The sequence below is a fragment of the Stegostoma tigrinum genome, chromosome 33 (assembly GCF_030684315.1).
Source record: "Stegostoma tigrinum isolate sSteTig4 chromosome 33, sSteTig4.hap1, whole genome shotgun sequence".
Lineage (NCBI taxonomy): Eukaryota > Metazoa > Chordata > Chondrichthyes > Orectolobiformes > Stegostomatidae > Stegostoma > Stegostoma tigrinum.
This window is the reverse complement of record NC_081386.1, coordinates 32,036,520-32,064,244: the sequence shown is the minus strand read 5'-3', so window position 1 is coordinate 32,064,244 and position 27,725 is coordinate 32,036,520.

Sequence of the window (27,725 nt, the reverse complement as noted above, 5' to 3'; positions counted from 1 at the left end):
AGGGCCTACACAGCTAAAGGCAATACAGAGCTACAGGACCTACAGAGCTACAGGGCCCACAGTGCTGCAGGCTATACAGAGCTACAGGGCCTACACAGCTACAGACTGTACAGAGCTACAGGGCCTACACAGCTACAGGCGATATAGAGCTACAGGGCCTAAAGAGCTGCAGGCTATACACAGCTACAGGGCCTACACAGCTACAGACCTAACAGAGCTACAGGGCCTACAGTGCTGCAGGCTATACAGATCTACAGGGCCTACACAGTTACAGCTTTTACAGTGCTACAGGGCCTACGCAGCTACAGGCTATACAGAGCTACAGGGCCTACACAGCTACAGGGCCTACACAGCTACAGGCCATACAGAGCTACAGGGCCTACAGTGCTACAGGTTATACAGAGCTACAGGGCCTACACAGCTACAGGCTATACAGAGCTACGGGGCCTACAGAGCTACAGGGCCTACACAGCTGCAGGCTATACACAGCAACAGGCCTACAGAGCTACAGTCTGTACACAGCTACAGGGCCTACACAGCTACAGGCTATACAGAGCTACAGGGCCTACACAGCTACAGGGCCTACACAGGAACAGGCTATACAGAGCTACAGGGCCTACAGTGCTACGGGCTATACAGAGCTACAGGGCCTACAGTGCTACGGGCTATACAGAGCTACCTCGCTCACACAGCTACAGGCTAAACAGAGTTACCGGGCCTACACAGCTACAGACTGTACAGAGCTACAGGGCCTACACAGCTACAAGCTATACAGAGCTACAGGGCCTACACAGCTACAGCCTATACAGTGCCACAGAGCCTACACAGCTACAGGCTATACAGAGCTACAGGGCCTACACAGCTACAGACTGTACAGAGCTACAGGGCCTACACAGCTACAAGCTATACAGAGCTACAGGGCCTACACAGCTACAGCTTTTACAGTGCTACAGGGCCTACAGTGCTACAGGCTATACAGAGCTACGGGCCTACACAGCCACAGACTATACAGAGCTACTGGGCCTACAGTGCGACAGGCTATACCGAGCTACAGGGCCTATAGTGCTACAGGCTATACAGAGCCACAGGGCCTACACAGCTACAGCCTATACAATGCTACAGGGCCTACACAGCTACAGGCTATACAGAGCTAGAGGCCCAACAGAGCTACAGAGCCCACAGTGCTGCAGGCTATACAGAGCTAAAGGGCCTACAGAGATACAGACTATACCGAGCTACAGGGCCTATAGTGCTACAGGCTATACAGAGCCACAGGGCCTACACAGCTACAGCCTATACAGTGCTACAGGGCCTACACAGCTACACGCTATACAGAGCGAGAGACCCAACACAGCTACGGGGCCTACAGTGCTACGGGCTATTCAGAGCTACAGGGCCTACACAGCTAAAGGCTATACAGAGCTAGAGGCCCAACAGAGCTACAGAGCCCACAGTGCTGCAGGCTATACAGAGCTAAAGGGCCTACAGAGATACAGACTATACCGAGCTACAGGGCCTATAGTGCTACAGGCTATACAGAGCCACAGGGCCTACACAGCTACAGCCTATACAGTGCTACAGGGCCTACACAGCTACACGCTATACAGAGCGAGAGACCCAACACAGCTACGGGGCCTACACTGCTACGGGCTATTCAGAGCTACAGGGCCTACACAGCTAAAGGCAATACAGAGCTACAGGACCTACAGAGCTACAGGGCCCACAGTGCTGCAGGCTATACAGAGCTACAGGGCCTACACAGCTACAGACTGTACAGAGCTACAGGGCCTACACAGCTACAGGCGATATAGACCTACAGGGCCTAAAGAGCTGCAGGCTATACACAGCTACAGGGCCTACACAGCTACAGCTTTTACAGTGCTACAGGGCCTACGCAGCTACAGACCTAACAGAGCTACAGGGCCTACAGTGCTGCAGGCTATACAGATCTACAGGGCCTACACAGCTACAGCTTTTACAGTGCTACAGGGCCTACGCAGCTACAGGCTATACAGAGCTACAGGGCCTACACAGCTACAGGGCCTACACAGCTACAGGCCATACAGAGCTACAGGGCCTACACAGCTACAGGCTATGCCGAGCTACAGGGCCTACAGTGCTGCAGGCTATACAGAGCTACAGGGCCTACGCAGCTACAGACGATACACAGCTCCAGGGCCTACAGTGCTACAGGTTATACAGAGCTACAGGGCCTACACAGCTACAGGCTATACAGAGCTACGGGGCCTACAGAGCTACAGGGTCTACACAGCTGCAGGCTATACACAGCAACAGGCCTACAGAGCTACAGTCTGTACACAGCTACAGGGCCTACACAGCTACAGTCTATACAGAGCTACAGGCCCTACAGACCTACAGAGCCTACAGAGCTACAGACTACACAGAGCTACAGGGCCTACAATGCTACCGGCCCTACAGAGCTACAGTGCCTACACAGCTACAGGGCATACACAGCTACCGGCCCTACAGAGCTACAGGGCCTACACAGGAACAGGCTATACAGAGCTACAGGGCCTACAGTGCTACGGGCTATACAGAGCTACAGGGCCTACAGTGCTATGGGCTATACAGAGCTACCTCGCTCACACAGCTACAGGCTAAACAGAGTTACCGGGCCTACACAGCTACAGGCCTACAGTGTTACAGGCTATGCAGAGCTACAGGCCTACAGAACTACAGACTGTACACAGCTACAGGGCCTACAGTGCTACAGGCTATACAGAGCTACAGTGCCTACACAGCTACAGAGCTACAGGGCCTACAGTGCTACAGGGCCTACACAGCTACAGGCTATACAGTGCTACAGGGCCGACACAGCTACAGGCTATACAGAGTTACAGGGCCTACAATGCTACAGGGCCTACACAGCTACAGGGCCTATACAGCTACAGACTATACAGAGCTACAGGGCCTACACAACTACAGGGCCTACACAACTACGGGCAAACACAGCTACAGGCCTACAGTGTTACCGGCTGTGCAGAGCAGCAGGCCTACAGAGCTACGGTGCCTAGAGAGCCAAGGCCCGACAGAGCTGCAGGTATACACAGCTACAGGGCCTACACGGCTACAGGGCCTGCAGGGCTACAGGTATACAAAGCTACAGGCCTACAGTGCTACCGGGCCGACAGTGCTACAGTTACAGGCCTACAGAGCTACAGGCTGTACACAGCTACAGGTCTACAGAGCTACAGGGCCTACACGGCTACAGGTTCTACACAGCTACAGGGCCTACACAGCTACAGGCTATACAGAGCTACAGGGCCTACAGAGCTACAGGGCCTACACAGCTACAGGCTATACGGAGCTACTGGCCTACACAGCTACACGGCCTACACAGCGACAGGGCCTACAGTGCTACAGGGCCTACCCAGCTACAAGCCCATGCACAGCTACAGGGCCTATGCATCTACAGGCTATATAGAGCCTACACAGCTACAGGGCCTACACAGTTACAGGCCTACAGTGCTTCAGGCTATACAGAGCTACAGGGCCTACACAGCTACAGGGCCTACAGATCTACAGAGCTACAGGCTGTACACAGCTACAGGCCTACAGAGCTATAGGACCTACAGAGCTACAGGGCCTACGCAGCTACAGGTTCTACACAGCTACAGGGCCTACACAGCTACAGGCTATACAGAGCTACAGGGCCTACACAGCTACAGGCCTACAGAGCTATAGGACCTACAGAGCTACAGGGCCTACACAGCTACAGGTTCTACGCAGCTACAGGGCCTACACAGCTACAGGCTATACTGAGCTACAGGGCCTACACAGCTACAGGCTATACAGAGCGACAGGGCCTACAGTGCTACAGGGCCTACAGAGCTACAGGGCCTTCACAGCTACAGGCCCATGCACAGCTACAGGGCCTACGCATCTACAGGCTATACAGAGCCTATACAGCTACAGGGCCTACACAGTTACAGGCCTACAGCGCTTCAGGCTTTGCACAGCTACAGGCCCTGCAGTGCTACAGGGCCTACAGTGTTACAGGGCCTACAGACCTACAGGGCCTACAGAGCTACAAGGCCTACAGAGCTACAAGCCTACACAGCTACATGGCTACAGAGCTACAGGGCCTACACAGCTACAGGCTATACAGAGCTACAGGGCCTACACAGCTGTAGGACCTACGCAGCTACAGGCCCCCAGAACTACAAGCCTATAAGCAACAGAGCTACAGGGCCTACAGAGCTACAGGGCCTACAGGTCCCCTGATTACAGGCTTTTGAGCCTTCAGATGTATAGGCCTAAAGTGCTATAGGGTTACAGGTAAAGGGCTACAGGCTACAGGGTTATATACCTAAAGGCTTACAGGCTTATGGGCCTAAAGAGCTACAGGCCAAACAGCCTCAGGGCCTACAGAACTATAGGTCCCCAGGATTACAGGCTTATGAGGCTACAGATCTATAGGCCTAAAGAGCTACAGGGTTACAGAATACTGACTGCAGGGCTACAGGCCTGAAGATTCAAAAGATTTAATACATAAAGGCCATAGGTGCTGCAAACCTACAAAGGTACAGCCTACAGGATTGAAACACGAGAATGGATTAAGTTGTTCCACAAGAGCCTGCGTGGATTTGATGGGCTGAATAGCCTCCTTCTGTACCACATTATCTCTAAGCCTTGACAGTGCAAAGAGTTTTCCCAATAAGTCGATCTTGTCCCTTCATCCCCTGTTGGCATGGGTTAGCTTTGCAGTCATCATTGTCGGCAACTACATCTGCTTCAAACCAAGAGGTCACTGAGCTACAACAGGGTCAGATCTCCCCCCGAGGCTGACACGCGACTCACAACCCTCGGGCTAAGACTGGTCACCTGAAGTGGGCAGTAATGAGAGACCTGGGCAGAAGGCATTGTCTTCAGGTGAAAGCTCAAAGGTGGAATTGGTCTATTTGGGAAAAAAAGACAAGAGGTGTCAGGAACATAGAAGATAGAACAGTACAGGCCCTTCGGCCCACAATGTTGTGCTGTACTTTTACCCTAAAACATCGCAGGAAGAACAATTATTTCCCATTGTCACTCGACAGGAAATTAAGACGTTAATTCTTAATTCTTCCTACTTAAAAGCATTGTGGGCCTACCATCCAACATGGGCTGATGTGCTTCATGAAAGTACCACTACTTTGTCAAAAAGTAACTACGGCCAGTCAATAAATTCTGGCATTGCCCACATTTCGTGGTAAGAGAATTCCGGAAAATTTTTTTTTATTTGTCCAGCTGTCGGTGGACAATCTGAATTGGAAACCAGTAACAATCTCGAACTGGTGCAAAACAAAATCCATCTTTGAAAACAAGAAAGTCAGAGGAAATAACAGATGCCTCCTTGTAACTGTTCAAGTAATTACACTGATTACCTTCAACATTTCAACAGAAGCCACGCAAAACATTGCACACAACTCAGCAGGTGGCAAAACAGAGAAAATACTTCAACAACTCCTTGTAATTTTGTGGATATTTGACATGTACCAACTGGAAATTTATTAATATGGTTAGCATGGCCGCACACTTCCCCATTGTCATCTTCTATCTCTCAATATCTCACTACTGCCACCTACTGCCTTGTTTGCCTCATAGTTTTTGTGTTGTTGTTGTAAATAACTTGCAGTGGTTTCTGAAGATAACTCTGCCTGTGCTGAAAATTGCATGTGTGTGTCTGTATGTGTGAGTGTGCGTGTATACATATGTATGTCTACGTCAGTGCACGTGTGTGTGTATGAACATACATGTGAGTGTGTGTGTGTTGTACATGCATGTGTGAGCATATGTGTGAGTGTGTGTGAATGTGTATGTGTGCATGTGTGAGACAATGTGAATGTGTGAGTGAGCATGTGTGTATATGTGTGTGTGAGTACGTGCATGAGTGTGTTTGATTGGCATGTGAGCATGTATGTGAGTGTACATGTGTGTATGTGCATGTGTGTTTGTGTGTGGGTGTGGGTGTGTGTGCACATGTATTTGCATGTGAAAATGTGTGTGTGGGAGATCATGAGTGTGTGTGCATATGTGTCAGTGAGTTTGTGTCTGTGTATAAGTGAGTGTGTGAGTGTGAATGTGTGGTGTGTGTGTGTGTAAGCATGCATGTGTGTGTGAGCACACGTGTGTGCATGTGTATATGAGTGAGTGTCTGTGTGAAAGCATGTGTGTGTGAGCATGTGTGTGAGTGTACATGAGTTACACATGTGTGTGAGTGCGTATGTTTGAGCTTGTATGCATGTGTGCATGTGTGAGTGAGTGAGTGCGTGCGTGTGTAAGTGTGTGTGTGTGTGTTTGTGTGTGCGCGTGTGTGACTGTGTGTGTGTGTGTCGTGTGTGTGAGAGAGTGTGTGTGTGGGAGCATGCGTGTGTACGTCTGTTTCTGTGTGCATGTGTGTGTTTGTGTATGTGTGTGCCTGTGTGTGTGAATGTGTGCACGTGTGTGAGCGCGTGCGTGAGTGAATATGTGTGTGTGTGCGTGTGAAAGTGTGTGAGTGTGTGTGTGTTTGTGTATGTGTGTCAGTGTGAGTGTGTGTGTATGAGTGTGTGTGTGAGCATGTGTATGTGTGTGTGTCAGTGTATGTGTGTGTGAGTGTGTCTGTGTATGCATGTGTGTGTCAGTGTGAGTTTGAGTGTGTGTGTGTGAGAGTGTGTGTGTGTGTGTGCGAGTGTGTGTGTGTGAGTGTGTATGTGTGTCAGTGTGAGAGTGTGTGTGTGTGTGTGTGTGGGAGTGTGTGTTTGTGTCTGTGTGAGTGTGTAATTCAGGAGTGAGAGGCATGTATTTGTGGATACAGTTAGCTCTAATCACGCTTCATGGTCACCTCCCTGAGCTCAGACCCTCACAGCCCGACTGAAGTGGGGAGGAATAGCCCAGGAGGGGTGAGGGCTTAATGGGAGCCTTTGGCTCAGGCACAGGACTTTTTTTTTAACAAAGCTGTGACACGAACCTGAAAGAAGTCTCAGGGCACTATACACAGAGGGTGAGAGAAATTGCTGACCAGGGACAGTGGTCAGGACTGAAATTGTGGTTGAATAGAATGCTTTTTAAGGAGCATTAAACAGATCAGTGAAAGAAAAGCTCATGCACACAAATAAAGAACAAAGATGCAGCATTTACAATGTCATGAGTCACACACCAGGAGCAGAATCCATCATTTGATTCACTAAGCGTGTACATTGTTCCTTTAACAGAGCCCATTATAACTAGCTACTGAACCTATACAACATATTGGCATTGTCCCTGACCAGAATACTAGAACAATTCCACTCTCAGTGTTGTGCCTTCAAAAAAGAATTCCTCTCACACACCAGACAGCTTCTAAACTTCTTCAGAGTTATGCATGCATTAATATGACACGGGATTAGGACCCAGACAGGGCAGTGATCAGTAACAGAGCATCTGGATCACTCGGCAAGGTTAGGAAACAATTTTGACAGGGCCAAGTCTGTGACAGGGCTAGTTGGGGGGCTCGTGGGTGAGACGTGTCGGCTTGCTGCAGCATTATGTCCACGTTTGATTTGAACGGTCAGTAGATTGGGCCTGTTTGTTAAGAGGTGAAAGAACATTGCAAACTGCTCATGATAATTCCACATCCTCAGCAATGAAATATTAGTTATTATAAAGCTATTAAAGTCATCACTATCCTAATGACACGTCCAAATGCGATTTCACCACTGGCTGAAGCTTTCTGTTAAACATGAATAATGCAAAAATATCCCACTACTTTCGGTTCAGATCCCTCGAGCTTATTCCCATGCATTGTCCGTTGTGATGGGTCATTATGTAGCCAGTGAATTTAATCTGTCAGGTTATCCAGTAGCATGGAAAAATGCATGAATAACAATTTTTGTGTAATAACCTTCAACTGACCTTTCAACTGAAGTGAATAATTCAAATCCTATTTTCATATCAATTGAGAAGTCAAGGCAGACAATTATCTTTTAGCTGTGAGGTAACCTGTCTCTGAAAAGGAGATTAAAGTCTTCTTCCCTATCAGAGACGCAACAGGGCTGAGTGGAGAGAGACAGAGAGACACAGAGAGAGAGAGAGAGAGAGAGAGAGGTGGAGGAAGAGGAAAGGGAGGCTTCAGATGGAGGGCATCCCCAAACCCCATGCAGCTCCTGCACAATTTGCTGCATCTCATTGCCAAACAGCTTCTGTTTACTGAGGTGACGATTAGATTTCTTTTGGGAAAAGGTGACTATCAATCTTTTACCCCTCCTTTTAATTTTCTCCCAACCAAAAATGAATAACACCTTGCATTTCAGGCAGGACCACAGAGCAACGCCAACAGTGTGGGTTCATCCCCTACACTGCACCGAAAATAGAAAATGCTGGAAATTACAGGGGCCAGTCAGTGCTCGCGGAGAGATGGCAAACTAACATTTTGGCTTAAAACATTAGTTTGTTGTCTCTCCAAGGATGCTACCTGACCTGTTGTGATTTCCAGCGTTTTTTTATTTTCAGTGCCGATCCCAGCATCTGCAGTAATTTAAAAACCGAGAGAACTGCGGATGCTGTGAATCAGGAACAATAACAGAAGTTGCTGGAAAAGTTCAGCAGGTCTGGCAGCATCTGTGAAGGAAAAAAAGAACAGAGTTTACGTAATTTTCAGTAATTTGGTCTTATAATGGACTCTTCTTCTCTATCTCTCCTTTCACCTGAAGTGTGGTAGCCACCAAGTTAAACCACCATCAGCTGGCTCTCTCTAATGACAGAGCAGCCCAATGGTGTGGTGAGACTATGTTGACTTAGCACCTCTATGGCACGACTTGTAACCTCAGGTACTCTGTGGCTGTGTTTGTAGTATATGCACTGCTGTAAGGGAACAAGCAGCCAATTATCACACAGCAAACTCCTACCAAAGGGAACGTGATAAAGGTGGTAACTTGTTTCCTAAACATACCATATAAGTATAAGAGGCAAAACTAGAAGTTGCTGGAAAAGCTCAGCATCTTTGGAGTGAAATCAGAGTTAACATTTCAGTTTCAGTGACCCTGAGGACTATAAGTTAATCATTTTACTGTCCTTCTGACTTGCTCTCCCTCCTTCTATTTTCGTGTCATTCTTTCTCCCTGATAATGTGTAGTACAAGCTGTTGTAAGCTGGTCCCTGGTTAAAATGGGGTCACGCTGTACTCAGTTTATATTCAATAGTCAACTTTTCTATAACTCAATAGCCAGCTAACACTGCACCAATCTCTCCAGTTCCTAGGTAATAGATCATGGTCAGGGCATTTATTGTCAAAGACATAGAACACAGCAAGGTTACTGTTCTTGGCCAAACATAAAGGTGTTCTGGCCATTGAAATGTCGGTTCACTAATGATTTACCGAGTTTACTGCGCGGAAATTGCCAATTCGCAGTTAACGTTTCATTCCTGTTAGCAAGATTTTGAGACAGGTCACTACAACAGGCCTCAGCACCCTGGGTTAGGGAGAGGGAAGGTGTTTTCTGATCCACCTGTTTGGGGATATTATGATATACCTCAGGAACAGGTGGGAATTGAATCCAGGCCTCCTGGCTCAGAGGTAGGGGCACTAAGAACCCTAAGGGAGGAACAATACTGTTAATATATCTAGCAAGTGATTGGGTTAATTGTTAAATTAGTTGGCTAGGTTGATTTCAAGGGAGAACAGTTGGAACGGGGTTGCGGGGCACGGAATGCTGGAGGAAAGAGCTGTGAGACTGAGTATTTAATAAACTTGATCGACAAAGGAAAATGGGTTTGATTTCTGTCCCATGAACTGGTTTGGATCTGAATTGACACTGACCAGTGACTCTACTCCAGATTGCTGAATAATCAGTGTGGGATGTGTGCATACTGGGAGAGAATTGCAACGTTTTACTGAACTAAGGACACTATACGAAGGTAAGATGTCTGCTTTTGAGGACAAAATTTTGTGGCTATGAAGCTTACCACATTGAAAAGCCTGTTAGCCCTAAATCTTAAGAACTCAGACATAGACAGTGGCCAACTGGGTGAAAAGGAGAAAAATCAACAAGAAAATAAATCGGTCTTATCACTTATATATGAGAAAAAGTGCAGAAACACAATGAAATCGATGGGAAAGCTCAGCATCAGCTTTATTAGTCTTTCAGTGATGGTGCTATTTATGTATTTATTAAAAGTGATGATAGATAGACACCAAGGTAAAGTTAGTACAGGGCTGCTCTCCCATTAGAGAGAGATGACTGGTGGTGGTCTAACCAGAAGGTCACCACACCTCAGCTGGGGGGAGAGTTCCTCATGGTGACCTCAGCCAATGCAGGAATTGAACCCTCCCCGTTGGTATCAGCCTGTACCACATACCAACCGCCCAGTCAATGGAACTAATCAACCCCCACAGAGAGCCATGCTCTCAGATAAACAGAGGGACGGATTGTTAAAGAGTTAGATGGATGGATAGATAAACAAATTGAGGCAGAGTAAGGCACAACAATCTATGCGTCAATATGTGACAGAATAGCTCAATAGGTTTGTCAATAAGTAGTTCATCAATACAGACATAAAGATCTGAGGTATAGATCTCAAGCTTATGCAGTGTTATCTGGCCATGCCTGCTGGATCTGAGTTTTGACTGTGACACTATAGTGGTTGAATAGCCACCGTGCTAATTTAGACACACAGCGAGACACCAACTGAGGAACTGTAAATATCTGATGCCTCTGTATTGGCCACATGCTGAGGAAATGAGTAATGGGGAGAAGTTAGCTCAACACGCTCTTTACCATAGCTTCCTTATCTGCACTGTTTGAAGGATACATCTTACACCCAATCAGCTGCCACTGCTCATTTCCCCATGACGACATTGGCGAGGATTCCCAGAGGAGGCTGAGCTGGGATCTGGGCTCTGTCTTTAGGGACAGGGCGAATTGCCATTCTAAACAAACACTAGATTGCATCAGTCACCATCTCATTAAAGATACAAACAAGTAGGAGGCCATTCTGCCCCTTGTTTCAGCTCTGCTATTCAGTAAGGCCGATCTGATTCTAACCTCAAATTCACATTCTTGCTGACTCCGAATGTGCTTTCACCCCCCTGCTATCTACCTTTTCCTTAAAACTGTTTCAACCCTCACTTCCATCAGTATTTCAGGAAGACCTCATGACCCTCTGAGAAAAGAAATTTAGACCCATTTCTGTTTTAAATGGGAACTGCTAATATTTAAACAGTAAGTTCAAGGTCCAGATTCTCCTCTTGGGGGAAACATCCTTTCCAAATCTACCCTGGCAAGATCCATCCTGTCAAATTTCCTCTTACTCCTCTAAGCCTCAGCCTGTCCTACCAAAAGCCAACCCATCCATTCCGGGTACAAGAGTGAACTGCTTCCAATGCATCAAGATAACAAAGTGTGGGGCTGGATGAACACAGCACGCCAAGCAGCATCTCAGGAGCACAAAAGCTGACATTTCAGGCCTAGACCCTTCATCAGTCCCCATTATCTCTGCTTCCAATGCATTTACCTCTTTCTTTCACACAGATACTGAGTACAAAAGCAGCAACGTTACCCTGACCCTTTGTAAATCTCTGGTTTGGTCACCATTGTTTGGTTCTGCTCACCACACAATAGTAAGGATGTTTCGGTCCATGAGAAGGTGCAGCGGAGATTCACCAGAACAGGTAAGGTCCCAAAATCAGTGGTCAGAACACACGTCTTACTATATCATGACCACCCTAAAAAGACCCAGTGTTTGCCTAGTTTCTGCTTCCTGTTCTCCAGCCAATCTTCTATCCATGCCGTTAATGCTAACTTCACAATCAGCACCCCCCTCCCCGCTCCCCTCCCACCCACTGACACAATGAACTTTTATTTTCCACAAGAACTTTTGATGTAATCTTTAGCAAATGCCTTCTGGAAATCTCAGCTAAGTACATCCACTGGTTCCCCTTTATCTACAACATCGAGTACCATAACAGGTTGAAGGGGCTGAATGGCTTCCTTATACTCCCACGTACCTATGGATCAACACATCGGGTGCATTGCTTGAGACTTCTCCCTGTGATTCCATCCCACTCCCTAATATATTGTCGCCCTTTTGCCTATTCAGTGAGAAGTATCTTTCAGATGAATAACACTTACAGCCTGCCACACATAACTGAACAGAGAGGAGGGTCCAAAAGGATAACGATGACAAATTGGAGTCTGTACTATCAACAACGAAGAAGCAGGTGTGCTTTGGGATGGGCTGATTTACATAATGATAGCAATTCAGCTCAGGAAATGGAGTCAGGGACTCACAGATGTATAGTTCTTAATATTTGTGACAATGATTTAGAGTGGCATGCAGAAAGGATTTTGAAAGTAAAAGAAAAACCCATGGCAGATATTCCCCGTGGAGCTCATTATGGTTCTATGGATTGCGTTTTGTGTCTCCCTACAGACTCCCCAAAGGGCCTTTTATTAATTCATAAAACATGGCACAAGTGATTGAGCCTGATGATTACTGGAGCAGCCAAACACAGTGCAATGGTGAAATATTGCTTGTCTCTCTATCAAATGTCTCTGAGCAAACATCACCTTGCACTGAAATATTACTCACTTCAGCCAGTTTTCGATAGAAGCAGAGAACAGGAGAATCAAGGCAGTGGAAATGACATATGAGAAACTAGATTGAAGCACATCAAAATTTCTTTAAAATATAGGAGCATTCTGAACCTCTGTTTTTTTTATCTCTCTCTCAACCTGTGACCTTGCTTTCAGGAATCCAATTCCCTTATCATCATTTGGCAGGCTGGGTCCTCTGGGAATGAAGCAATGGTGTTCTCACTAAATTTTCCCAAAGAATCACCACGGGCCAATGTTGATATGGATTGCTTCGATTGGATTAAAAAACATTAGGCTGCAATGATCAAATGAAAAATGATTCTGAAACCACTGGGAATCTAGAGAAAGTGCATTGCTGGAAGGTCTGAAAGCCTGGCTAATGGATTAGAGAGACAGAACTACCAAACTATTAATGGAATGCAGAAAGAGCATCAAATTAAACATCATTACAGTCAGATCTATAAATATTATCCCTACAGCAATGGCCAGATCAGAACAGGTTTATTGGCAAAGTAAGATTGGTTCATCAATTGTAACTCTCAATTGAAAGGAAGTCATTGAAAAGTAGGAGGCAGGGCTAAGCACTTATATGGGGGACATCACCAACAAGACATTACACTAAAGGATGCTTTGATGTAAATCAATCCATTCGATTTTCTGCAGCTATTTGCCTCTGCGGTTCACTGTGAATTTTTGTTTCCAGATACCAGAGTGGCTGAATACTAAACATAACACATCTATTGCTTTAAATCTCTCTCGAAGACAAGGAGAACGAAAGAATATTTGAGGAGCAGGAGCAGGCCATTCAGCCCCTCGAGCCTGTTGTAGCATTCAATAAGATCATGGCTAATCTGATTGTGGCTCCACTACCTTTTCCAGTGGCTTCTCCCGCCCTCCCCACACCCACCCAACACCCCTTCGATAGTTTATTCCCCGAAATGGAGGCGGACTGGGCAAGGAAAGGAAGGGACGTGCCAGAAATGGCTGATGTGAAAGTTATAGAGGGGTGGGATTTGGAGGCACAAAGAAGAAATTTGTCAATGTCCTGGTGGGAGCATGAAGCCGCACTGAAGCAATCGTCGATGTAATAAGAAATAAGATATGGCCAGGGTGGGGTGGGGGGTGGTGGGGTGGGGGCTCTAGATTTACTTGCTTACATTCTCTGTTACCATGTCCTCTCTCCCCTCCCCCCACCCCAGTGAGACTGTCCTTCCCGGTCTGGCAGTTGGACACATCACTGTTCTGCCCTTCTCACATTCCAATCACTTAACATGAACTATCCACCAGAACTATACACCTGTCCACAGCCACCCCCTCCCCCAACTATAGTATAAATCTCTCCATGGATGCTGTCCGACCTGCTGTGTTCGCCAGTATTTGTCATTTACTGAGATAACAGGAAGTGCAGATGCTGGAGAGTCCGATAACAAAGTGTGGAGCTGGATGAACACAGCAGGCCAAGCAGCATCAGAGGAGCAGGAAAGCTAGGCCCGAAATGTCAGCTTTTGTGCTCCTCTGATGCTGCTTGGCCTGCTGTGTTCATCCAGCTCCACATTTTGTTGTCTTTGCTGTTTACTGCCCTGCTTTATGCAGTAACTGTCTAAGGACATATTGCAAAACATTTATGTAGTGCCTGACCACAGAAGCACCTTTAAGGCATAGCCATTGTCACAATGTAAGAAATGTGGCACCCACTATGGGTATAGCAAGCTCCCACAAGGAATGAAGTTATAACAGTTACAACATCCAATCTTGTAATGTTAAATGAGGAGGGAATAACCTCGCCTCCCTGCTCTATATCCTCCGAAGCAGTTCGACGGGGCCTCTGTTTGACATCCCATCAAGAAGGATGGTACCTCCAACAATGTGGCACTCTCACACTGCTGCACTGGAGTGTTGGTATCGCATTTGTACTCAAGCCTTTGAGTTTGGCTGGAATTCAAAATGCCATGACTCAAAGGTCAGGGTCATACCCAACTGAGTTGCAGATGACACATGGGAGCAATGTGGGGGATGGGAGAAGTAGAAGGTTTATGAAAACAGAACAGCTTCTCACCTTGTGCCCACACACATTTCAGTCTGGGGTCACCCATTGATCACATAGAAAGAGTTTAGCGTTCCCATTCTCTACCCCCATGGATCAGTGTAAAACTGAGCCTGTGTGCTCATGTGGACTCAAATCACTCCATTGTGTCCCTTGAATTGACAAATGGAAGAAAAGCCATGGAAGACCTACCACATGTCTGTGTATAGCCACCTTGCACTGAGGGAATCGACCAGAGGACCAATCCCCATTCAAATGTCACTGGTAGCATGTGAGCGTGCGATTAAGGAGCAGGAGCAGGACACTCTGCGCTCCACTGCCCCCCTCCCCTGTCTGCTGTGCTGATCAATAAGATCACAGCTGACCTGACTGTAACATCAAATCCAAATTCGTCCTGCTAAGCATTGATAACCTTTCACCCCCTTGTTGAACAAGAACTTACCCTCCTTTGCCACAAAATATTCACAGACTCTGCTTCTCCTACCCTTTCAGGAAAAGATTCATGGACCCTTGAGAGCAAATATATTATTTTCTGCAATAGCCTTTCATGTGGCACTTTATCAGATGCCTTCTGGAAATCTGCATACAGTGCATCCGCTGCTTCCCCATTATCCACAGGATGAGTGATTTCCTCAAGGAACTCCAACAGATTGGCCAAGCACGATTTTCCCCTCACAATGCTGTATTGACTTTGCCTGGTTGCTTTGAACTTTCCCAAGTACCCTGCTATAATTTCTTTAGTACCAGCTTCTCACATTTTCTGGGGATGAAACTTACTTGTGGAGAGCATCAGCAACATGCATTCTGGGAGAAGGTGTGGAGTACATTCTCTGCTTTCTCATGATGGAAAAGGAGCTTATATTGTGGCTGAGCAGTATTGATGGGCTGAACGGCCCAATTCTGCTCCTATTTCTGTTGGCCTTATAGCCTCTGTGTTGAATACATTCATTGATCGACCAGGCTGAATGATGTGCTCCTGTCCTGAAGAGTGCTTTAGCCTGTGACTATCTGAACTACACTGCCACTGCAACGGGGGTCAATCATGATCTTTAGAGTTATTTGCTATGCCACAGAAACAGGGGAAGCACTGGCCTGGTGGCCTTATTGCTGGGCAATTAATTCAGAGGCCCAAATAATATTGTGGGGACCATGGTAGAGTTTGAATTGAGTAAAAGTTTAGAATTAAGAATCTAAAGGCAGCCATGAATCCATTGCCAATTGTCGGGAAAAACCCATCTGGTTCACCAACATCCTTTTGGGAAGGAAGCTGCATCTTTACTTGGTCTGTCCTAATGTGACTCCAGACCCACAGCAACGGGGTTGGCTCCTAGCTGCCCCCTGGGCAATTAATATTGGCCTGACCAGTGTCATCCTAACCCCATGTTGGATTGGCTGACCAACTGTCTGGGAGTGTCAGCGTGCTTCCAGTAGCTTTAACCCCATCAAGGCCCCTGGAGAAGTGATCATTTAAAATGGAAAATATGTGTCAAAGTCTGAAACGAACATTTGGAGGGGCCTTCGCAGGGTAGTTGCTGAGAGGATGCTTCACTTAGTGGGGGAGGTGATGGTGTAATGGTATTATCTCTGGACTGTTAATCCAGAGACTCAGATAGTGTTCCAGAGACACCGGTTCTAAACCCTGCCATGGCAGATGGTACAATTTGAATTCAATAAAGTATCTAGAATTAAGAGTCTAATGATGAAGCCATTGATGATGGGGGAAAAAAACCCACCTAGCTCACTAATGTCCTTTAGGGAAGAAAACTGCCATCCTTACCTGGTCTGTCCTACATGTGGTTGACTCTTATCTGGGCACTTAGGTATGGGCAATAACTGCTGTCTAGCCAGCATTGCTCTCATCCTGTTAATGAATAAAGAGAAGCAAATTATGGGGACAATCAGGAACAAGGGGCACAGTTTCAAAATAAAGGGGCCTGTCATTGACGGTGGAGATCCAGAGGGGTCTCCTATCCCTGAAGATTCTTATAGAGACATAGAGTTTTTCAGCATGGAAACAGACCCCTTGGCAAAACTTGTCAATGCCAAACTAATCTAGCCCCACCTGCCTGCTCCTAGCCCATATTCCTCCAAACCTTCCCTGTTCATCTACCTGTCCAAATGCCTTTTAGATGTTGTAAGTATACGTGCATTCATCACATCCTCTGGCAGTTCATTCCACATACAAACCACCCTCTGTGTGAAAAGCTTTCCCCTCAAGTCCCTTTTGAATCTTTCTCCTCAAATGTTAAAAATGTGCCCCCATGTTTTGAACGCCCTTACGCTGAGGAAAAGACCTTTCCAATTCACATTATCCAAACCCCTCATGATTTTATAAGCCTCTATAAGATCAACCCTCAATTTCCTACTCTCCAGTGAAAAAACATCCCAGGCTGTTTTTATAACTCAAACCCTCCATTCCCAGCAACACCCTGATAAATCTTTTCTGAACCCTCTTCAATTGAATAATATCCTTTCTATAACAGGGTGGCCAGAACTGGAAACAGTACTCCAGAAGAGGCCTCACCAACATCCTATACAACCGCAACATGACGTCTCAATTCCTAAACTCAAAAGGCCCGAGCAACGAAGGCAAGTTGATACTGTTTGCAGTTCTCTTTCTCAAAGAGCGTTACTGGAGACTGGGGTTTATTAAATATCCTCAGGGCTGAGTCACAGAGTTGGAGTTAAAGGTTATCTTGCTCTCTCTCCACAGTGCCGTCAGACCCATGGTGATCTCCAGCACTGATTGTTTGCAGTTCAGATTCCAGCATCTGCAGTAATTTGCTCCTAAAGCGCAGGGCCATCAGGTGAGATCGCAGCAAACTGGCAAAGAACTCCAATGGACCAGAATCCCAGCAAGGGAGAAGAGACAGCAAAGAGAGGAAACTTGGCAGGAAAGAGAAGAAAATGAAGGAATTGTGCAGCTTCAGGCTTGGTTGATCATGTGGTGACATCATTGCATTTTTGGTCAAGTTGGTTTGACCTCCACTATATTCTGTACAAGCACCACATCAAGGCAAAAACAGAACAATTCGCCTTTAATCTAAATCCAGGCTGGAATTTGGCTCAGTCATTTCTGATTTGTGATATGGGAATCTCATGATACACAGCTTTCACACTGAAAATGTTCTCTAGTGTGACTGGAAATTCTGACACGTCCCCTCTCCCCCTCACAATCAAGTTCCTAATCTTGGACCTCGGGGTATAGGGGAGGAACAAAATGGAAGGAGGCGTGTTACCTGCCATCATTCTCCTGTGTACCCTGGTTTGAAAGAAGTGTTGGCAAAGCTTTTTGGGAGAGAACTGAAACCTGACCTTTTGCCTGGTCTCTTGGTAAGAACAAGCACTCCAGGAGGAAAGGAGAATGCCGAACTTAAAAGTTAATGAAAAAGTAATATTAAAAAAAAAGACAGTAAGAGAGTGGCAAAATAATTACAAAGCCCAAACCAGTACAAAACTTTGTATTAGAGATAACAAGGTGTAGAGCTGGAAGAACACAGCAGGCCAAGTAGCATCATAGGAACAGGAAGGCTGACGTTTCGGGCCTAGACCCTATTTCAGAAAAAGGGACTAGGCCTGAAATGTCAACCTTCCTGCTCCTCCGGTGCTGCTTGGCCTGTCGTGTTCATCCAGCTCTACACCTTGTTATCTCAGATTCTCCAACAATGGCAGTTCCTACTATCTCCAAAACTTTGTATTACCTGGGCCTGCACTATCACTGGAACAGAAATGAAACCAATCTGAATTCAGCTGGGCCTAAAATTTTAGCACACACCAAGAAGTATTATGGCTAGCGTACCTCTTAATATCTGAGAGCAAAGATTCCATAGTCCCACTCTCTTATTAGAGAGGGATAACTAGAGGTGGCTTAAGCTGAGGATCAACATGCTTCAAGTGAGGGGAGAGATTGTGAAGGACAGTGCTCCATGGTAACCCCAGTCAGTGTGGGAATTGAACCCATGCTGTTGCCATCATTCTGCATCGCAACCCAGCTGCTGACCTAACTGAACTACTGCATTTGCTCATGGTGGAGCTGAAGGTTTCTAAGAATTGCTGGAATGATAGAATTTTGTTCAAAAAGTAGGGGAGGAATTTGATTTGGAAATTTTTCTTGTCAGGAGCAAAAGTCAAGGCATTGTACATCCTTGGCCCTTCAACGTGTGGGAAATCCAGAGCTAAGCATGAGGACTCAGCTAATTTATTTTCATGGACTTCCCTTGGGATGCTGGGGCATAAAGTCACTCATTTAATGTTGATTAACTCAAGAGGTTAGGCACAGAGTACATTGAGTGGGAGACTCAATCTGTAATTGTACCGTGAGGCCAAATCATACAGAATTTTCACAGCCTTTTTTTAAAATCTGCTTTCAGTTTTATTAAGTTCTCAGGATGGTGTTCTGGATTGGGGCATTAATTCCTGCAATGTTGTGTAACCCAACTCTTTCCCCATCAAGTCAATGACAGCTCCAACTGGTGCCTGACAGTGTTCGATAGACATCTTCTGTAGCCCATTGATACTTGCTGATGATTTTGGCAGACTTCCCTGGACCAAAATGTTATCAGCTTGAAAGTGTAGTTTCTGGACCAATTACATCAGTTGGGACAAGATTTGTTGCCTTTTCTGAAGCCTCCAACGAACACATGGCAGATCTCAACTGGCAGGAATACAGGTACAACATTATAATGGCAAAGCCACTGTAGTCCCAGAGGACCATAGGGCTACTCTTATTGGAGGGACACAACTGACAGTGAGTTTAACCTGGCAGTCACAGCACCTCAGACAAGGGACCTGAGCCATTGTGAGAATTGAACCTATCCTATGACATTACTCTATATTGCAAACCACGTACACAGCCAACTGAGCTAACCAACTTCCAGGTGAAGCTGCGTAGAGTAAACATTTATCAGAATCACCCCTTTAAAGTGTATAGAAGGCAGAAGAGTCATGGGATGGAATTGAATTGGGGGCAGATCACAGATGCTGAATAAAATCGTGTTCCTGAACTCTCATCCCTCACGTCCGCCCACTAGTAAGCTTAAGAGGAACACTGGGCCCTCTGTTCGTGTTGTAGGTCTTCAGTATTCACCATTTATTCTTTTTCTGTCACAGCAGGATCTGATATTCACCTAGATTGCTCTCATTTAGATTTGCAATGGGATTGTCACTTGGTCTGAGCAGGCATAAGACTTAATCACAAAATATTTGAGGCAGGTTATGCTCAGTAGCGTTCTAACAGCGAAAGAAATGCTACAGACTGCATCTTAAAAATGAAGGCGATAGTAAGTCAGACAAATCTGCTAGAAGAGGGTCTTTTTCATCTATACTGTGGCCAAAGACTGCACTTAGGATTGCTGTTTTATTTTTTATTCATTTATTCATGTGGCCATCACTGTGTAGGCCAGGATTTATTGCCCGTTCCAATGTGCCCAGAAGGTAGTTAAAATAAATCATAAGACCATAAGACACAGGAGCAGAAATTAGGCCATTTGGCCCATCGAGTCTGCTCCACCATTCAATAACAGCTGATAAATTCCTCAACCCCATTCTCCTGCTTTCTCCCCGTAACCCTTGATTCCCTCAATAATCAAGAGCCAATCTCAGTCATGAATGGACTCAATGACGTGGCTTCCACAGCTTTCTGTGGCAGTGAATTCCATAGAATCACCACTCTCTGGCTAAAGAAGTCTCTCCTTCTCTCCTTTCTAAAAGGTCTTCCCTTAACTTAAGGCTGTGCCCTCAGGTCCTTGGCTCTCCTACCAATGGAAGCATCTTCCCAACATCGGCCCTGTTCAGGTCATTCAGTATTTTGAAACTTTCAATTAGATCCCTTCTCATCCTTCTAAACTCCAATGAGTATAGTCCCAGAGTCCTCAAACATTCCTCGTATGTTAAAATTTCCATTCCTTGGACCATTCTTGTGAACGTCCTCTGGACTCCCTCCAGGGCCAGTACATCCTCCCTGAGATATGGGGCCTAAAACTGCACCCAATACTCCAAATGTGGCCTGACGAGAGCCTTATAAAGCCTCAATAGTACATCCCTACTTTTATATTCAAGTCCTCTCAAAATAAAGGCTAACATTGCATTTGCCTTCCTGACTATTGACTCAACAATCAAGTTTACCTTGAAAGAATCCTGGACTAGAACTCCCAAGTGTCTTTGCACATCAGATTTCTGAATTTTCTCCTCATTTAAAAAATAGTTCATGGTTTTATTCTTCTTACCAAAGTGCATAACCTCACACTTTCCCATGTTGTACTCCATCTGCCACTTCTTTGCCCACTCTCCGAACCTGTCCAAGTCCTTCTACAGCCTTGTCACCCCCTCAATACTACCTTTCCCTCCACCTATCATTGTATCGTCTGCAAACTTAGCGAGAATGCCCAAGTTCCTTCATTAATGTACAAAGTGAAAAGTTGTGGTCCCAACACTGACCCTTGTGGAACACCACTTGTCACCGGCTGCCATCCTGAGAAAGACCCTTTTATCCCCACTCTCTGCTTTCTGCCAGGCAGCCAATCTTCCATCCATGCTGGCACCTTGCCTCTAACACCGTGGGCCCTTATCTTACTCAGCAGCCTCCTGTGCAGCACCTTGTCAAAGGCCTACTGGAAGCCCAGGTAGATAACATCCATCGGCTCTCCTTGGTCTACCTTGCTCATTACTTGCTCAAAGAATTCTAGTAGATTTGTCAGGCATGAGCTCCCTTGATGCAACCTTGCTGACTTTGCTCTATTTTACTATATCTTCCAAATATTCAGAAATCTCATCCTTTACAATGGACTCCAAAATCTTACCCACAACCGACGTTAGGCTAATCGGCCTGTAATATTCCATCTTTTGCCTTACTCCCTTCTTAAACAGGGGTGTCACATTAGCGATTTTCCAGTCCTCTGGGACTCTTCATGACTCTAGTTATCCCTGAAAGATCACCACTAACGCTTCCAGTATCTCTTCACTTATCTCCTTTAGAACTCTGGCATGAAGTCCATCTGGTCCTGGTAATTTGTCCACCTTCAGGCCAATCTCTTTTACTAGCACTTTTTCCTGGTGATGGCCACCATGCTCAGCTCTTCCCCCAGACTCTCTTGAGTTTCTGGGAGATTACTGATATCTTCCACAGTGAAGACTGATGTGAAGTAATTATTCAGGTCCTCTGCCATTTCCTTGATCCCCACTACTATCTCTCCACCATCATTTTCCAGTGGTCCAATGTCCACTTTTGCTTCTCTTTTGCCATTTATATATCTAAAGAAACTCTTACAGCCTTCTTTTATATTACTGGCGAGTTTACCCTCATATTTAATCTTCTCCCTCCTTATTTCATCTTTTGTTGCCCTCTATTGGTCTCTGTAAGCTTCCCAATCCTCTGGTTTCCCACTGCTCTTTGCCACATTATTTACTTTCTCTTTTGCTTTTATGCTATCCCTGACTTCCTTAGTCAGCCATAGCTGCCTCATCCTCCCTGTATCGTGCTTCTTCTTCTTTGGGATGAATTTTTGCTGTGTCTCCCGAATTACTCCCAGAAACTCCTGCCATTGCTGTTCCACTGTCTTCCCTGCTAGGCTCCTCTCCCAGCCAATTCTGCCCAGCTCTCCATCATACCTCTAGTTGCCTTTTTTCAACTGTAATACCATTACATCTGATTCTAACTTCTCCCTCTCAAATTGCAGACTAAATTCTATCATATCACGATGAGTGCCTCCTAAGGATCCTTTACCTTAAGCTCCCTTATCAAGCCTGCATCATCGCACAGCACTAAATCCAGTCTTGCCTGTTCCCTTGTGGGCTCCACCACCAGCTGCTCTGAAAAGCCATCTTGTAGATATTCCACAAACTTTTTTTCTTGCAATCCACCACCAACATGATTTTCCCAGTCCCCCTGCATACTGACATCCCCCATGATCACTGCGACTTTGTCTTTCTTACACCCCTTTTCTATCTCCTGGCCTATCTTGTGCCCCAGCTCCCGATTACTATTTGGAGGCCTGTACACAACTCTAACTGTGGCTTTTTTACCTTGCGGTTCCTCAATTCTACCCACACAGATTCTACACCATCTGACCCGAATTCATTTCTTCCTATTGATTTACCTTCATTTCTTACTAATTAGGGCATCCCCAACCCCTCGGCCCACCTGCCTATATTTTTGATACAATGTATATCCTTGGATATTCACTTCCCAATCCTAACCCCCTTGCAGCCACGTCTCCGTGATGCCTACCATGTCATACCTGCTAATTTTGATCTGTGCCACAGGCTCATTTATCTTATTCGTTATACTGTATGCATTCATATATAACACCTTCAGTCCTGTAATAACTCTCTCTCTTCTCATTTTCATTCACTTTTCCACTGTTTGATTGTGACCCTTTTCCAAACACTCCGTCCTAGTTGTGCCTGTGCTAGAGACTTTAATAACCTTCCTTGTCATTTCATTCATATTTTTCAACATTGCTGAGGGTCTTGAGTCACATGTAGGCCAGACTATGGAATGGTGAGGCCATGGAGATGCGGTGAAGAGACAGGAAGTCAGAGGAGTGTCATGGTAGGAGGAGATCATGGAACACTTTCAAAAACACTTTAAGGACAGCAGTTTCCCTCCCTATAGTGACCCAGACGGGATTGCCCAACAATCAGCAATAATTTGATCATCATTAGACTCTTAACTTTTTCCAAAAAAATCAGGAATTGAGTTCCTTTTCTACCATCTGTCATGTGGGATTACACCCTGGGCTCCCAGAACAGACTCCCTGATTCTCTGGATCTATTGCCCTCCTATAGGACCATCAGCAGACTGCAACGGTTGTCAATTTTTTTGTTTGTCTAAAGGAATGTGGGCATCACTGGCTGAGCCAATATTTATTATTTAACTCTAGTTGCCCTGGAGAAGGTGGTGATGAGCTGCCTTCTTGAACTGCTGCAGTCCATGGGGTGTAGAGAAACCTACAGCATCTAACAGACACAGGCATGTCGCTCTATCAGGCCATATTAAGCTACCTGGAATTGATTTCTCCTTGTCCTGAGATCTCCATCCATTTCATAGCCTCATTTATTGAAAGTCCACCTTCGCACAAGCATCTTTTTCTAATTGCATTCTCTTCCTCAATGTTCCAAAAGCCTGAAATTGCTTAGCTCCCTGCTGGCTATCTCCTCATTCCTATATAGTTCCAGTCCCCATTCTTCTCTGTGATGAGCGCATTGACTTATATTTTCTTGCTTTGCTTTTGAAAGCATTCCATGGTCTCCTCCTACCATGACACTCCTCTGACCTCCTGTCTCTTCACCTCATCTCCATGGCCTCACCATTCCATGGACTTCGAACAGCCTGACATCTGTGTGCTTTGACTGAGAGAGTGATAAAGATGTACTGCTTGGAAATAGACTCTTCCATCCAACTCATCCATGCCGACCAGATATCCTAAATTAATCTAGACCCATTTGCCAGCATTTGGTCCATATCCCTCTAAACGCTTCCTATCCGTATACCAATTCAGGTAACTTTTAAATGTTGTAATTCTAATAGCCTCAATCACTTTCTCTGGCAGCTCATTCCATACACGCACCACTCTCTGTGTGAAATAGTTGGCCCAAGGTCCCTTTTAAGTCTTTCCCCTCTCACCTTAGAACTATCCCCTCTAGTTTTGAACTCTCCCACCCAGGGGAAAAGACTTTGGCTATTCACCCTATCCATGATTTTATAAACCTCTATAAGGTCACCCCTCAGCCTCCAACGCTCTAGGGAAAATAGCCCCAGTCTATTCAGCCTCTCCCTGTAGCTCAAACCCTCCAACACTTGCAACATCCTTGTAAATGTTTTCTGAACCATTTCAAGCTTCATTACATCCTTGCTATAACAGGGAAACCAGAACTATATACAATATTTCAAAAGTGGCCTAACCAATGTCCTGTACAGCTGCAACATGACCTCCCAACTCCTATACTCAATGTACTGACCAATAAAGGCAAGACTACTGTATGCCTTCTTCACTATCCTTTGCCTTTTTGCTGTCTAAAATTGGACTGGTGCTGCAGTCTGCAAAATTCACTTCACCCTTGTTTAACTAACAGCACTCTGTCTTTATGGAATTTGCATCTCATTGCCCTCAGTCTTCCCACTTCTGGCTTTTAAAAAGAAATCTTCCCGACCGAGCTTGCAAATCCTATCTTTAATGTTTCATTTTCCCTTGCCTATTCACCTTCCATTTTTTTCTATTTTGAGTACAACAGGAATTCAAGTTGGCACTGGGATGCAGAAAGGGTCATTAAAGCTCTCAAGTAATGGTCAATTCAATGGCCAATGCGAAAAATACATAAAAACCAAAAGAACTGCAGATGCTGTAAACCAGGAACAAAAACAGAAGTTGTTGGAAAAACTCAGCATGTCTGGCAGCATCTGTGAGCAAAAAATCAGAGTTAACGTTTGGTGCAGTGACCCTTCATCAGAACAGAAATTTTGAAAAATTCGTCATTTACTACACTCCAGGATCAAACAGCAACTTCTGCTCAATAGCAGGTCACAGTCCATTTGCTTTTGGCACAGCAGCTGCTGGGTCTTTGGTCTCAATCCATTGCATTGCCTTTCGTTCTAAGTGACCATGAACAAATAGTTTGGAATAGATGGCTGGTTTTTGGACAGCGAATGCTTTGATTATGTCACTTTGATCTCTATGCTGTAATCTGAGTTGTGAGCAGGGCGCTTAGTCCTAAAGGAACTAGCTGTGAGTGAGTGAGCGAGTGAGCGAGTGAGTGAGTGAGTGAGCGAGCGAGCGAGCGAGTGAGTGTGTGTGAGTGTGTGAATGAGTGAGTGAGTGAGCGAGTTAGTGATTGAGTGAGTCAGTGTGTGAGTGAGTGATTGAGTGAGTGAGTGAGTGAGCGAGTGAGTGATTGAGTGAGTGAGTGTGTGAGTGAGTGAGTGTGTGAGTGAGTGAGTGATTGAATGAGTGAGTGTGTGAGTGAGTGAGTGTGTGAGTGAGTGTGTGAATGAGAGAGTGTGTGAATGAGTGAGTCAGTGAACGAGTGAGTGATTGAGTGAGTGAGTGAGTGAGCGAGTGAGTGATTGAGTGAGTGAGTGTGTGAGTGAGTGAGTGGGTGAGTGAGTGAGTGAGCGAGCAAGCGAGCAATTGAGTGACTGAGTGAGCGGGTGAGTGAGTGAGCGAGTGTGTGAGTGATTGAGTGAGTGAGTGTGTGAATGAGTGAGTGAGTGAGTGAGTGTGAGTGAGCAAGTGAGTGAGTGATTGAGTGAGTGAGTGTGTGAATGAGTGAGTGGGTGAGTGAGTGAGTGAGTGTGTGTGTGAGTGATTGAATGAGTGAGTGTGTGAGTGTGTGAGTGAGTGAGTGAGTGTATGAGTGAGTGTGTGAGTGTGTGAATGAGTGAGTGTGTGAGTGAGTGAGTGATTGAGTGAGTGAGTGGGTGAGTGAGTGAGTGAGTGTGTGTGAATGAGTGATTGAATGAGTGAGTGTGTGAGTGAGTGAGTGAGTGAATGAGCGAGTGAGTGATGAGTGAGTGAGTGTGTGAGTGAGTGAGTGATTGAGTGAGTGAGTGGGTAAGTGAGTGTGTGAGTGAGCAAGCGAGCAAGTGAGTGACTGAGTGAGCGAGTGAGTGAGTGAGTGAGTGTGAGTGAGTGAGCGAGTGAGTGAGTGATCAAGTGAGTGAGTGTGTGTGTGTGAATGAGTGAGTGAGTGAGTGAGTGTGTCAATGCATGAGTTTGTGAGTGTGTGAGTGACTGAGTGTGTGAGTGTGTGTGAGTGTGTGAATGAGTGAGTGAGTGACTGAGCGAGTGAGTGAGCGAGTGACTGAGTAAGTGAGTGATTGAGTGAGTGAGTGAGTGAGTGATTGAGTGAGTGAGTGAGTGGGTGTGAGTGCGTGAGTGAGCGAGGGAGCGAGCGACTGAGTGAGTGAGCGAGCAAGTGAGTGGGTGAGTGAGTGAGTGAGTGAGTGAATGAATGAGTGAATGAGTGAGTGAGTGAATGAGTGAGTGAATGAGTGAGTGAGTGACCGAGTGAGCGAGCGAGTGAGTGAATGAATGAGTGACTGAGTGAGTGAGTGAATGAATGAGTAAATGAGTGAGTGAATGAGTGAGTGAGTGACCGAGTGAGTGAGTGAGTGAATGAGTGAGTGAGTGAGTGAATGAGTGAGTGAGTGAGTGAGGGAGCGAGCGAGTGAGTGAGTAAGTGAGTGAGTGAGTGAGTGAGCGAGTGAGTAAGTGAGTGAATGAGCGAGCAAGTGATTGAGTGAGCGGGTGAGTGAGTGAGTGAGCAAGCGAGTGAGTGAGTGAATAGGTGAGTGAGTGAGCGAGCGAGTGAACGAGTGAGTGAGCGAGTGAATGAGTGAGTGAGTGAGTGAGCGAGCGAGTGAGTGAGCGAGCAAGTGAGTGAGTGAGTGAATGAGCGAGCAAGTGATTGAGTGAGCGGGTGAGTGAGTGAGTGAGTGAGCAAGCGAGCGAGTGAGTAAGTGAGTGAGTGAGTGAGTGAGCGAGCAAGTGAGTGAGTGAGTGAATGAGTGAGTGAGTGAGTCAGCGTGTGAGTGAGTGAGCGAGCGAGTGAGTGAGTGAGCAAGTGAGTGAGTGAGTGAGTGAGCGAGTGAGTGAGCGAGTGAGCGAGCGAGTGAGTGAGTGAGTGAGTGAGCGAGCGAGTGACTGAGTGAGCGAGTGAGTGAGTGAGTGACCAAGCGAGCGAGTGAGTGAGTGAGCGAGTGAGTGAGTGAGTGAGCGAGCGAGTGAGTGGGTGAGTGAGTGAGCGAATGAGTGAGTGAGCGAGTGAGTGAGTGAGTGAGCGAGCGAGTGAGTGAGTAAGTGAGTGAGCGAGTGAGTGAGTGAGCGAGTGAGTAAGCGAGTGAGTGAGTGAATAGGTGAGTGAGTGAGCGAGCGAGTGAGTGAGCGAGCAAGTGAGTGAGTGAATGAGCGAGCAAGTGATTGAGTGAGTGGGTGAGTGAGTGAGTGAGTGAGCGAGCGAGCGAGTGAGTAAGTGAGTGAGTGAGTGAGCGAGTGAGTGAGTGAGTGAGTGGCCAAGCGAGCGAGTGAGTGAGTGAGTGAGTGAGTGAGTGAGTGAGCGAGTGAGTGAGTGAGTAAGTGAGCGAGTGAGCGAGTGAGTGAGCGAGTGAGCGAGTGAGCGAGTGAGTGAGTGAGTGA